Here is a 14569-nt window from a genome sequence, read left to right on the forward strand (position 1 = left end):
AATTAAGAAATTCGTCTTAGGCCAGATGGTCCGGCTCCTCTGTGTCAGCAAAGGAAGTCTGATGTGTTTATGGCTAGAACAGCTTATTTTTCCTGCAGTAATATTTTCAACTTTCAAATAGAAAGTGATAGACATGATACCATTAGTGATGATGAGCGAGTATACTCGTTGGTCGGGTCTCCCTGAGCATGCTCGGGTGTCCAAGTATTTTGGCGTGCTCGGAGATTTAGTTTTTGTCATCTCATCTGCTTTATTTGCGACTGATGGACAGCCTGAATACATGCGTGGAATGCCTGTTTGTTAGGGAATTCCCACATGTATTCAGCCTGTCTACAAGTCGCAAACAATGCAGCTGAAACGACGAAATCTAAATCTTCGAGCACACCAAAATACTCGGAGACCACCCAAGCATGCTTGGGGACATCCGAGCAGCAATGCTACTCACGCATAATTTGATACCATGTGAAGCAGGAAGAACAGACTGCAAAAAACAGAAAGACAGTTTACAATTAGAGTTTCAGCACTCTAATCTCTAGAGATTGTTGTTATGTAGGGGAAGTGGACTGACATACGGACCTGTCTGCAGAAGGAGGGTAAGGTATAGTGTGCTTTAGGTGAACTGTTGTATTTATAGATGGGAGACAGCTGGAGAGAGTTGAGATGGGTGTAATACTGAAGTCTGGCAACAAGATGGCATTAGACTGTGAGAAAAGGACTGAACATCAGCTTATGGCTAAGAAACCATACAGTCATGGGGGGTGGGGCTACAGGAACTCTAGAGGGAATTCCGGCAAGATTGGATATAAGGAGAGATAGAGATTTCCAGAACAGTCAGTCCAGGGAGAGGAGGCCTGGAAAGGAAGAGATGGAAACAGGAGACGGAAGCTCCAGAGAGGACTGGCAACAGAGACGGTCAGGGGGGTGGCCCTGACAATAGAAGCCGCAGACCAGACCAGGGGCTACCACAAGACGGATGGACTCGGGCAGGCAAAGGGCTGTAGAGGTAGGCCTAGGGCAGCTGCAGTGAAAGAGCCGCGAGGGTAGTCATACAGAAGTTAAAAGGAAGTGAAGGTACCTGGACCTGTGTGCGGAGAGTGCCAAGCTGCTGCTGTGTGTTGCTGTGGTGGTTGAGAGGACGGCCAATAAAAGAGGGCCTGTTGGACACAACTCTATCTCCGTCTCGAGCCTGTTTGCGGCAAGAAGTGGACCACCCCCCAGTCGGCTCATGTATGTACACTTACACAATAAATATTGCAGTTTTTGGCCGAACGATGGTTTGGCCAACTGTTCAGCCATGTCTGTGCTATACCCCCTTCTCACTCCTCCATACATGATTCGCTCCACCAAGCTTTCCTGAGTTCTCTATGAAAGAGCCATATTCAAACTCCTTACTTGGAAAAAAAAACATTGGCAGTCCGAAATCAGGCAAACATCCGTTGGGGTCGGGGAACAGTCGGAAGGCACATCAGATTGTTGTCCGATTCCTCCAATATTGAGCGATGTTAGGTAATGAGTAGAGTTGAGCGAAATGGGTCGAAAAATTTCAAAAGTCGCCGACTTTTAGCAAAGTCGGGTTTCATGAAACGAAACCCGACCCTAGGATGAGGTCGGCCACGAGGTCGGCGACTTAAGCGCCAAAGTCGCGTTTCAAAAGTTTGTTTTGCGCTCTTTTTCAGCCAATCAGGATCGACGGACACTGTGGGCAATGTGATGACATAGGCAGGGGTCACCATCATCTTTCAGAAGGGCATGCAAGTGATTGGCTTGCTTTGGTGGGTGTCACAGGGGGTATAAAAGGGCATGCACGCCGACCGCCATGTTACTCATGCTGATCTCTGAAAATCGAGAGCTGCTGCTGATGATGATTCTGTAAGGAGAGCGTTAGGCAGGGAAGAAGACAAAAAAACTGCTTCTGCTGCTAGCGATTTTGCCTGTACAACACACCAGTCACTGTGTGTGCAGTGCAAGTGGAAGCTATATTTTGCTGGATCAGCGGTGTTGGTTGTTAGTAGAGTTGAGCGATACCGTCCGATACTTCAAAGTATCGGATCGGAATGGATCGGCCGATCTTTAAAAAAAGTATCGGTATCGCCGATTCCGATACCGGAAGTCCCATTCAAGTCTATGGGACTTCCGGTATCGGAATAAGAAAAACCCTTTCCTGCCCTTGTACAGCCTCTCTGGGGTCTGTACGGGCCTTTCGGGGGGCTGTGCCGGCCTGCCAGGGGGTCTGTGCAGGCTCCGGTGGTCTGTGCCGGCCTGCCGGGGAGCTGTGCCGGCCTGCCGGTGGTCTGTGCAGGCTCCGGTGGGCTGTGCCGGCCTGCCGGGGGGCTGTGCCGGCCTGCCGGTGGTCTGTGCAGGCTCCGGGGGGCTGTGCCGGCCTGCCGGGGGGCTGTGCCGGCCTGCCGGTGGTCTGTGCAGGCTTCGGGGGTCTGTGCAGGCATCGTCCGATGGGACTACAAGTCCCATCGGGCGATGCCTGCTACCATGACAGTGATTGACACATTAGCCAATGATGGGACAGTAGTAGTCCCATCATCCGGCTAATGTGTTAAATGTTTAAAAAAAAAAAAACATACTACATACATACTACATACATACTACATGCATGCTACATACATACTACATGCTACATACATACTACATGCATGCTACATACATACTACATGCATGCTACATACATACTACATGTATGCTACATGCATGCTACATACATACTACATGCTACATACATACCACATACATACTACATACATACTACATACATACTACATGCTACATACATACTACATATATACTACATGCATGCTACATACATGCTACATACATACCACATACATACTACATACATGCTACATACATACTACATATATACTACTTGCATGCTACATACATACTACATATATACTACATGCATGCTACATACATACTGCATGCTACATGCATGCTACATACATACTACATACATACTACATGCATGCTACATACATACTACATGCTACATACATACCACATATATGCTACATACATACTACATACAATACATTCATACAATACATACATAGACATACAGTACATATAACATAGAGTAACATACTTACCAATACTTGTCACATTGTTCCCCGAAGCCAGTCTTTTCCGGAATAGATATTAACATAACAAACCACAAAAATACTCACCCACGATCCGAAGCAGTCCACGAGTGTGTCCCACGACGATCTTGGGTAGAGAACTGCAGCATCAGATGATGCTGCCGTTCTCTACGGGCTGCAGGAATCCAATGACGGAAGGTAGGTATCCTTCCGCACTGTATTCCTCCGCCACTTAAAAAAAAAAAAAGTCCCTAGTCTCACTTTATGCCATTGGAATCATTGGAATCATTGGATTCCTGCAGCCCGTAGAGAACGGCAGCATCATCTGATGCTGCAGTTCTCTACCCAAGATCGTCGTGGGACACACTCGTGGACTGCTTCGGATCGTGGGTGAGTATTTTTGTGGTTTGTTATGTTAATATTTATTCCGGAAAAGACAATGGCTTCGGGGAACAATGTGACAAGTATTGGTAAGTATGTTACTCTATGTTATATGTACTGTATGTCTATGTATGTATTGTATGAATGTATTGTATGTATGTAGTATATATGTGGTATGTATGTAGCATGTAGTATGTATGTAGTATGTATGTAGCATGCATGTAGCATGCAGTATGTATGTAGCATGCATGTAGTATATATGTAGTATGTATGTAGCATGCATGTAGTATATATGTAGTATGTATGTAGCATGTAGCATGTATGTAGTATGTATGTGGTATGTATGTAGCATGTAGTATGTATGTAGCATGCATGTAGCATGCATGTAGTATGTATGTAGCATGCATGTAGTATGTATGTATGTAGTATGTATGTAGCATGCATGTAGTATGTATGTAGCATGCATGTAGTATGTATGTAGTATGTATGTAGTATGTAGTATGTATGTAGCATGCAGTATGTATGTAGCATGTATGTAGCATGTATGTAGTATGTATGTAGTATATATGTAGTATGTATGTAGCATGTAGTATGTATGTAGCATGTAGTATGTATGTAGCATGCATGTAGTATATATGTAGTATGTATGTAGCATGTAGTATGTATGTAGTATGTATGTGGTATGCATGTAGCATGTAGTATGTATGTAGCATGCATGTAGCATGTAGTATGTATGTAGCATGCATGTAGCATGCATGTAGTATGTATTTAGCATGCATGTAGTATGTATGTATGTAGTATGTATGTAGCATGCATGTAGTATGTATGTAGTATGTATGTAGTATGTATGTAGTATGTATGTAGCATGCAGTATGTATGTAGCATGTATGTAGCATGTATGTAGTATGTATGTAGTATATATGTAGTATGTATGTAGCATGTAGTATGTATGTAGCATGTAGTATGTATGTAGCATGTAGTATGTGTGTAGCATGCATGTAGTATATATGTAGTATGTATGTAGCATGTAGTATGTATGTAGCATGTAGTATGTATGTAGCATGCATGTAGTATGTATGTAGCATGCATGTAGTATGTATGTAGTATTTTTTTTTTTTTTAACATTTAACACATTAGCCGGATGATGGGACTACTACTGTCCCATCATTGGCTAATGTGTCAATCACTGTCATGGTAGCAGGCATCGCCAGATGGGACTTGTAGTCCCATCGGACGATGCTTGCACAGACCCCCGGACATCAGCACAGCCCCCCCGGCAGGCCGGCACAGCCCCCCGGCAGGCCGGTACAGACCCCCACAGGGTGCACAGACCACCGGCAGGCCGGCACAGCCCCCCGGCAGGCCGGTACAGACCCCCACAGGGTGCACAGACCACCGGCAGGCCGGCACAGCCCCCCGGCAGGCCGGTACAGACCCCCACAGGGTGCACAGACCACCGGCAGGCCGGCACAGCCCCCCGGCAGGCCGGTACAGACCCCCACAGGGTGCACAGACCACCGGCAGGCTGGCACAGCCCCCCGGCAGGCCGGTACAGACCCCGGGCAGTCCACACAGCCCCCCGGCAGGCCGGCAGAGACCCCCGGAAGGCCCGAAATGACGGCGCATCATGATGCGCACACACCGCGCATCATGATGACGTCAGGCTGTCAATCAACTTTGAACTTCCGATTCCGATGCCGAATTCCGATATTGAAAAAATATCGGAAGTCGGTATCGGAATTCCGATACAGCAAGTATCGGCCGATACCCGATACCCGATGTTTTATCGGAATGATCAACACTAGTTGTTAGGCTGCCTTCTAAGGTTTCCTGACGGCTGCATTGCTGTTTACCCACTGCTCTGCAAACTGCTTTTTTAAAAGCAATCCCAATTTTTTTTTTGTCCTGGTGAGGTACTGAGCGTGCATTTTTCACACCATACAGCAGTGCACACTCCTCACACAGTACCGTGTAACGGCTGTTATCACAGCCACAGTGAAGCTATCTCTGTGTCACTCTGTAAGAATAAGTCGAGGACATGTTCCGTTCTTACAGACCTGCACCTTCTAGTTTTGTCTAGCTTTCAAACAGTTAAATATATTTGCTGTTTGATCACATTCAAAACTATAGAGAGACAGCGTGTGTCAGTCCGTATACTTAAAAAACACGGAGCTTGACAATTTTACGTACACCAGACAGCCGTGTACGTGCACGCTCCTCTCTCAGTACCGTGTAACGGCTGTTATCACGGCCACAGTGAAGCTATCTGTGTGTCGCTCTGTAAGGATAGGTGGAGGACTTGTTCCGTTCTTACAGACCTACACTCTAGGGAGATTCCTATTCTGCCCAATTCTATATACACCTTGCAGTTTGTCATACACTAGCCAATTTCTGCCTGTGACATAGCGCTGTGATATTCAGTGGGCCTCACACAATCCAAAAGTGTCCAGTGTCCACAAGTGTGTGCAGAAATTCAAAATCTCCGTTATCCTCTAGTGACATTTTTCACACCTGCGACATCGAGCCTGTGACATAGCGCTGTGATATTCAGTGGGCCTCACACAATCCAAAAGTGTCCAGTGTCCACAAGTGTGTGCAGAAATTCAAAATCTCCGTTATCCTCTAGTGACATTTTTCACACCTGCGACATCGAGCCTGTGACATAGCGCTGTGATATTCAGTGGGCCTCACACAATCCAAAAGTGTCCAGTGTCCACAAGTGTGTGCAGAAATTCAAAATCTCCGTTATCCTCTAGTGACATTTTTCACACCTGCGACATCGAGCCTGTGACATAGCACTGTGATATTCAGTGGGCCTCACACAATCCAAAAGTGTCCAGTGTCCACAAGTGTGTGCAGAAATTCAAAATCTCCGTTATCCTCTAGTGACATTTTTCACACCTGCGACATCGAGCCAGTGACATAGCGCTGTGATATTCAGTGGGCCTCACACAATCCAAAAGTGTCCAGTGTCCACAAGTGTGTGCAGAAATTCAAAATCTCCGTTATCCTCTAGTGACATTTTTCACACCTGCGACATCGAGCCTGTGACAGCGCTGTGATATTCAGTGGGCCTCACACAATCCAAAAGTGTCCAGTGTCCACAAGTGTGTGCAGAAATTCAAAATCTCCGTTATCCTCTAGTGACATTTTTCACACCTGCGACATCGAGCCTGTGACATAGCGCTGTGATATTCAGTGGGCCTCACACAATCCAAAAGTGTCCAGTGTCCACAAGTGTGTGCAGAAATTCAAAATCTCCGTTATCTTCTAGTGACATTTTTCACACCTGCGACATCGAGCCAGTCACATAGCGCTGAAATATTCAGTGGGCCTCACACAATCCAAAAGTGTCCAGTGTCCACAAGTGTGTGCAGAAATTCAAAATCTCCGTTATACTCTAGTGACATTTTTCACACCTGCGACATCGAGCCTGTGACATAGCGCTGTGATATTCAGTGGTCCTCACACAATCCAAAAGTGTCCAGTATCCACAAGTGTGTGAAGAAATTCAAAATCTCCCCTGTCCTATAGACACCTTGTACCTTGTTTTACATTACTATATAGTTTGTTGGATTTTGTCTACATTTCTACAAAAAATGAGGAAGGCTGGTGGAAGAGGCCGTGGAATTGGGCGGGGGTTGGCAGCTGGTAATTATGGTGTTGGTGGTGGATCTGATGGTAGTGGCAAAAGCAAAATAGGACCGAATGCAGGAGGTGTTGAGCCTGCGTCATCGTCAGGCTCCACAAGGCCTCGAAGGCTTAGTTTTCTAGGAGTTGGCAAACCGCTTTTAAAGCCAGAGCTTCAGGAAAAAGTTTTGTCTTACATTGCTGACCTAGCCTCCAGCTCTATCGCCTCCTCTTCTGAAGTTGTAAAAAATAAAAGCACTGAGTCGTTATTGGAGGCTCATGTTCATGAACCACACCTTTCCTTGTGTCCTTCACCCCAACCAAGATTGAAGGATGACTCAGGCCATACTACTGATTACTCCATGGAGCTGTTTTCACATACCATGCCTGGATTATCAAGTTAAATGGTGAATTACCCAGGCCAAGATGAATCTGACATGGAGTGCACTGATGCACAGCCACTGATAGATGATTCTGCTGGTACATTCACTCAGAGCACTACATTGTCCTTGCAGTGTACAGAGCCAGATTCTGACCCTGATGAGACTCAGGTGCCCTTTCCCGCACACTATACCACCATACACGGTGACACAGAGGAAGGTGCACATGACATTGAACAGGAGGTGATGGATGACCCAGTTGTTGACCCAGATTGGCATCCATTGGGGGAAGAGGGTGCTGCTTCCAATAGCTCAGATGAGGAGGAAGAGCATCCACAGCAGACATCAACATCGCAACAGCTGTTATCTGGCAGGCCCGGAGCACTCCAAAGACAGGTTCCAAAAATCAAAAGAGTTGCTGGACAGCTTGTCCAGAGGGTCAAAATATCACAGCGTGCTAGGCCGCAAAATGTCTGCCAAAGTAGGAAGAGTGCAGTGTGGCACTTTTTTGAACAAAATCCTCATGATCAGGCCAAGGTTATCTGTAAGAAGTGCGCAAAGACCTTTAGCCGAGGGAAAAATCTGAAAAATTTGAATACCAGTTGCATGCTTAGACATTTAACCAGCATGCACTTGCAAGCGTGGACACAACACCAAACCTCAAGTACCACATGTGCAACTGATCACAAAGAAGGTAGTCAGCAATTCTACATTGTTTCCCCCATTGTAAGCCCACCGGTTAGCACAGCAGAAAATGTTGAGGTGTCGTTGCAAGGCCACAGCAGTCAGGGAATCCCACTGTTATATCAACGAAAGACTGATTCTAGGCCATCAGAAAGAACACCAACTCCATCACCATCATCAACCCTCTCTCAGTCCGCCCTGTCCACCGCTACTTCCACCATATGCAGCTCTCAAGTCCAGCTCACCCTCCCAGACACTATGAGTAGGTCAAGAAAGTACTCAGTCTCTCATCCGCGTACACTGGGTTTGAACGCCCACATTGCCAAACTAATCTCGTTAGAGATGATGCCCTATCGGTTGGTGGAAAGCGCAGCTTTCCGCAAACTCATGGTCTATGCAGTACCACACTTTGACCTACCCAGTCGCCACTTCTTCTCTCACAAAGCCATCCCAGCCCTCCACCATCATGTGAAACACCGCATTGTCCATGCACTCAAGCAGTCAGTGAGTGGAAAGGTGCACCTCACAACTGATGCATGGTCCAGTCGGAATGGCCAGGGCCGTTACGTGTCCATCACTGCGCACTGGGTTAATGTGGTGGATGCAGGGTCCACAGGGGAGAGCGGTGGTGGGACAGTGCTGCCTAGCCCACGGTATAGGAAATAGTTGGCTGTAGGCGTTCGACCCTCCTCCTCCTCCTCCAGAAGCGAAAGCTCGTCCACAGAGCGCAGTCGTACGAGCACTCCATCTGCAGCTGCCACTGTTGCTCATGAGGTGTCCCCCTATCGAGCAGCTAGTGGAAAGCGTCAGCAGGCTGTGCTGCAGATGATGTGTTTGGGCGACAGACACACCGCCAAGGTGCTGGCCGAGTACTTTCAGCGACAAACTGAGTCATGGCTGGGCAGTGTACATCTTGAGGCAGGCAAGGTAGTTAGTGATAACGGCCGTAATTTTGTGGCAGCCATAGCCCTTTCAAAACTCAGCCACATACCTTGCTTGGCTCACACCTTGAAACTGGTGGTGCAGTGCTTCCTCAATAATTATCCGGAGTTAACAGCCCTGCTCCAGAAGGTGCGAAGACTGTGCACGCACATCCGCCGGTCGCCTGTACACTCCATTCGTATGCAGAAGCTGCAGTGATTGCTCCACCTTCCCAACCACTGCCTCATTACCGACATTGCAACAAGGTGGAACTCCACCCTGCACATGGTTGAGCGGCTGTGCGAGCAGAGGCAGGACATAATGCATTTGTCGGAGGATACACGGCCAGGCACTTTGAGAGCAGACATGGATTTTACAGGTGTGCAGTGGTCGAAGCTGAAAGACCTCTGTAAAGTCCTTCAGTGTTTTGAGGAATGCACACGGCTGGTAAGCTCAGACGACGCCATCCTAAGCATGCGCATCCCACTTATGCCTCTGCTTATGCAAACTTTGACGCACATTAAGGAGCAGGTGTCTGCTGCCAATGTTGACGAGGAGGAAGAGGTGGAGGGAATCCTTGATGACATTCAGCCATTGTCTGCTCAGGGACCTCTCCTGGACGAGGTGGAGGAAGAAGAGGAGAAGGAGGATGATGATGGGGATGATTACTTAGGGGAAGAGGATGCATCTCGTGGGGCAAGTGAAAATGTTGGCGTGGCAAGGTCTGGTACAGGGTTTGTGCGTGACTGGAGGGATGTGGATTTGCCAGAAAGTGCTCCTCCACCCAGCACTCACAGTGCATCATTGACACCGGGAACATTGGCCCACATGTCAGATTATGCCTTGCAGATCCTAAAAAGGGACCTACGCATTGCCAAAATGATGAATGATGACGACTACTGGTTGGCCAGCATCCTGGATCCAGCTATAAAGGCAAATTACAAAACATCATGCCGCAGGAGAAACTTGACCTAATATTGGCTACTAAACAAGCAACTCTGGTTAACCGGTTGGTTGAGGCATTCCCAGCACACAGCAGCGGTAATGGTTCTCACATGAGCCGTACGGGCTGGGGGGCAGCTTGGCAGAGGTGTTCGTGGTGCACACAGCACAAGTGGCGTTGGAGACAGGGTTTTCATGACAATGTTGTGGACTGATTTTTCACGGACCGCTCACACAACTGTTAATACAGCATCGATGGAAAGTGACAGGAGACAGCAGTTGTCAACTATGGTTAACAACTACTATTCCTCCCATATCGATGTTCTCCCGCACAGGTCATTCCCCTTTGACTATTGGGCCGCTAAACTGGACACCTGGCCTGAATTTGCACAATATGCCTTACAGGAGCTCGCTTGCCCAGCTGCAAGTGTGCTATCGGAAAGAGTCTTCAGTGCAGCTGGATCAATCCTGACAGAAAAAAGGACCCGTCTGTCAACCCAAAATGTGGATGATCTAACCTTCATTAAAATGAACCATGCATGGGTTTCCAAGGATTTTGTCCCACCTTCCCTTGATGACACATAGGTTGCCAGAAAAATGGCTTGCTTTGGTCCTCCTCCTATTCCGCGAACTTGACCTATTTCGCCTTTTGCAGCAGCTGAATGACCCACATCTACATATGCCACTTTGTAAACCTCCCTAAGTGGGCAGCCCCCCCCATGGCCGGGGTCACCATCTAGCGCACAAAACCGTGCGAGTGCCATTGCCCTGGACAGGTGGGTAGGCCGACTCTTGGGCGTGGGCACTGGCATAGGGTCCCTCATAGTGCAATCAAGTGTCTCTGACAGTGGTGGTGCACACCCGCCGTCAGACACACCGCCGTACTATGAGGGGCCCAGTGCCAGTACCGATGCCCACGAGTGTGCCCCCCTTGCTTGGGCACGGCCCCAGCATTTGCAATGTTTACCTCTCCCTGCTTCTCCGCTGTGTAGTCTGTGCTGTCAAATCCTTCACTGGGACTGCCACTACAAATTGATTGAACTGAAAGATGATGGTTAAGATGTAGCTATGCCCTGTCCTGCTGGCCGGGCTCTAGCTTCAGATGATCAGTGGCTTCCATTTCTTATGGACGTCGACTCACAATTACATACAGTGGTGGTTTATCATCAGCTTTCACAGTTTTCCTACTCACAAACGTGTGACATTCCGGCGCACATTTCAAAATGTGCCCTCTCATGCCAATCAAATAGAATCGCCTGCGGCCTGTGGCTTCTGTCTTTTGCACTCCAAAGTTACGTGACAGATCATGATAGCCAGTGAGCACCATGTTTACATCGCTCCCTGTGATAAAAATTGGATTGAGATGAGTAACAGTGATGGAATCAACGGAAGTGCGATACAGCAAGACTTTATTCACAAAAAAATGTTTTCTCTGTCTCAACACACAAATTAATTGAGGGTCAGCATCACCTATGAGAATTGTGATGGAAGTTTTTCCCGTGAATAATAATTCCTAGATTTCTGCAATCAATAGCCTTTATGTCACTAATTGTATGCATCTCATTTCCTATTGCGGAGAGGCTGGACTGTATTACTGAGATAGAAATATATATGAAGATTTAAAAATAACACCAAAAGTATATAGTTGTGTACGTCTCAAATGCATTTCCTTTTTTCCACTTTTTAGATTGCTGTGTAATCCATACTGAGAACACGGAGATTTTACATGTTTAAACTATGCTATATATACCTGCTATCCAGTGATAAAGTACCCTTTCTCAACTTTGTACAATCTGGTAAAATCCATAGTGGACCTGAGGACATCTGAGTCTGCCTCCTGATCTATAGACATATATTTTTAATGTGTAAACTAGGCTACATGTATACGTGCTATCCGGTGAAACTGTACCCTGTATCAACTTTCTACAATGTTGTTGAATCCATACTGGGCCTGAGAACGGCTGCCGAGCTGTTAAGCAAGCTAGAGCACCTGTGGTTTGGACACGTAATTTTTTCAGGAATGACGGTTAGGCCTAACTCCGGAATTGCGGTTGACCTGAACTTACTGGGAAATCATCGTTCGCGGGGAATAACCTGAATCCCAGATCCCCATCACTAACGGAGTTCAGCAGGTTATCTGCACCTGTAAGCAACAAAAGCTGGTCCTTTCAGTGTAGCGTGCATGCAGCCCCGGACATGTACTGGAATGCTAGACCTGTTATTGCTCGATCTCACGTGCCACAGCCTCGCGTATCCCTCTAGTAAGCTTGACGCGTACCGCGGGGCCATGCCGGAGTCTCGGTCGTTAACGGAATAAAGCTGAGAAATCGCTAGCACAACTACAAACGGACATACCACACCACACACAGAATCGACAAAGCTTGAAATCTGTCCATCTTTTCTGTAGCTTGTATGGTAGTGGTTTCCCGGGTGCAGTCCAATTAAGCCACAGGCTCCACTCCTGGTGGTGCCCTTTTGGACATTCCTTTAAGGTTCAGCTTTGCAATCATACTGCCCCCGGAAAACAAAAACTTTGCCTTCAGGGACGCTGTTTGGAGGTTCGTGGGAATAACGCCGCCCAATCAGCAGTCGGCATATGGGTTGCCCTCCCAGGGCTGTGGGGTTCTCGGTACCGGGCCGGTGTCAGTGGGATGTGTAACAGCAGCGGTGACCCGGACGGTGGCCCTGGGTGCCCATGTAAATGGCGTGGTATAATGGTAAAGACTAAAGAGTTTATATAGATATTTTGACGCCACCTGTGGTGTTCGGCAACATAGATGTTAGGCCGACGCTGCATGCAGATCCTCTGGGACTGATGGTGTTGTGCAGCAAAGATGGTGAAGCTCCCCATAGGTGGAGCTAGAGTCCCAGGTAAGTGTAGATGTAGTGATGGGGGAAAGGCACAGGCGGTGTAGGTGCTGGTACCCAGATGTAGCGGTGCTGGAATAACTGTAGGACACCATAGCGTGCAGTTCCAAAGCTTTACTCACAGTCTGCAGGTTACACAGATGCCTGCCTCCGTGCTGTGTCCTCCGGGTCAGAACCTCTGCCAACCTCCGGGACCAGAATGGAAAGCTCCCTTCCAACACTGCGCCAACATGTACCTTCCTGAACGTCTCCTTTCTAGCGTTTGTGGGGGAAGCACTCACAGGACCGTGGTTCACTGAAACGCTTCCTGTCTAACAGATGTTCCTCAGACTTTACTTGTATGGCAAACAGCTGTAGCCTTTTCCTTCTGCCTCGCACACGTCGATGCTGGGGCCTCCGAGCCTTAGTTGGGTACAGAGCATTTATAGCTGCTACTTCCCCTGGTTTCTGCTGCAGGAACGTCAGTGTCCCTACAAACTCGGAGACCGGAATCCGGACCATGCGCTCCAGCTAGGAGTGAGCCTTAACTCTGCTCATCCTCCAGCTCCCCTTCTCACGTCCACACGCTTCCCCTTCCCTGCACAGAGTGCCCTAACTTACCTCCTCCCGACCACAGAGAGCAGCTCCTCAGCAGTCAGGTTCAGAGGTCTCCCTGCTGGCCTGGAGTGGGAAATGTGTTGTGTGTTGGTTTCACTGCTAGAGAGATCCTTCGTTGCTCCCAAGCTTGACAACACACTCCCTAGGAGGAAGGCAATGCCACAGTGGCGACCGTACTCTTGGGGATGCCACAAGTGCACTGAGGCCCAGCCACTGCTGGATGATGCTGCTGGTACATTGACCCAGACCACTACATTCCCCTCGCACTCTACACAGCCAGAATCTGACCCAGAGGAAACTCAGGTTCCCCTTCCCGCATACTATACCACCTTACACGGTGACAAACAGGAAGGTGCAGATGAAAGTGCAGGTTCCTTGAGCAGGTGGGGGGGCATACTCATGGGCGATGGCACTGGCACAGGGCACCGCATAGTACGCAAAAGTGTCTCTGCCGGTGGGAGGGCCTAAACAGCCAAGTGCAATGAGATGGAAGATGGGGACGACAAGGAGTTCAGAGTAGTGCAGGGATTCCCTAGCAAGGAGACTTATGTTATTGTTTTCAATATTGGGACAGCAATTTTTGGGGAGCACTATACTCTGGTGAATGATATATGGGGCCCACCATACACTGGAGCATTCCAAAGGTGGACATCAGACACTGGAGCAGCATTTACAGGGCCCATTATATACTAGAGCAGTAGAAATGGGGCCCATTATATATGCAGCATTATTTGGGCCCATAAGACAGTGGAGCTTCATCCATTGGGACCAATATATACTGTAGCATTATGGGGAGCTCATCATATACGGTTTGAAACATTATATGGGAATAATGATTCCGTATGGAGAAATATATGGGCCTCATTACTCTGTATAGTGCACTAAGAGCTGGCCATAATACTGTATGGAGTTATATACTGTCCGTTTTTGGAGGTATTGGAGAATTTAAAATGGATATCAGTCATGAGATGTAAGAAGTGAAGTATTTTTCATTGTACTATACTGCTATTTATCTGCCGTATCAGAGCATCATGAGTTGTGGTATGTGTTGAAGGGGCGCTCTTTGTCCCTGGG

Source organism: Dendrobates tinctorius, unplaced genomic scaffold (assembly GCF_039654945.1).
Source record: "Dendrobates tinctorius isolate UK_male_01 unplaced genomic scaffold, ASM3965494v1 ptg000116l, whole genome shotgun sequence".
NCBI lineage: Eukaryota > Metazoa > Chordata > Amphibia > Anura > Dendrobatidae > Dendrobates > Dendrobates tinctorius.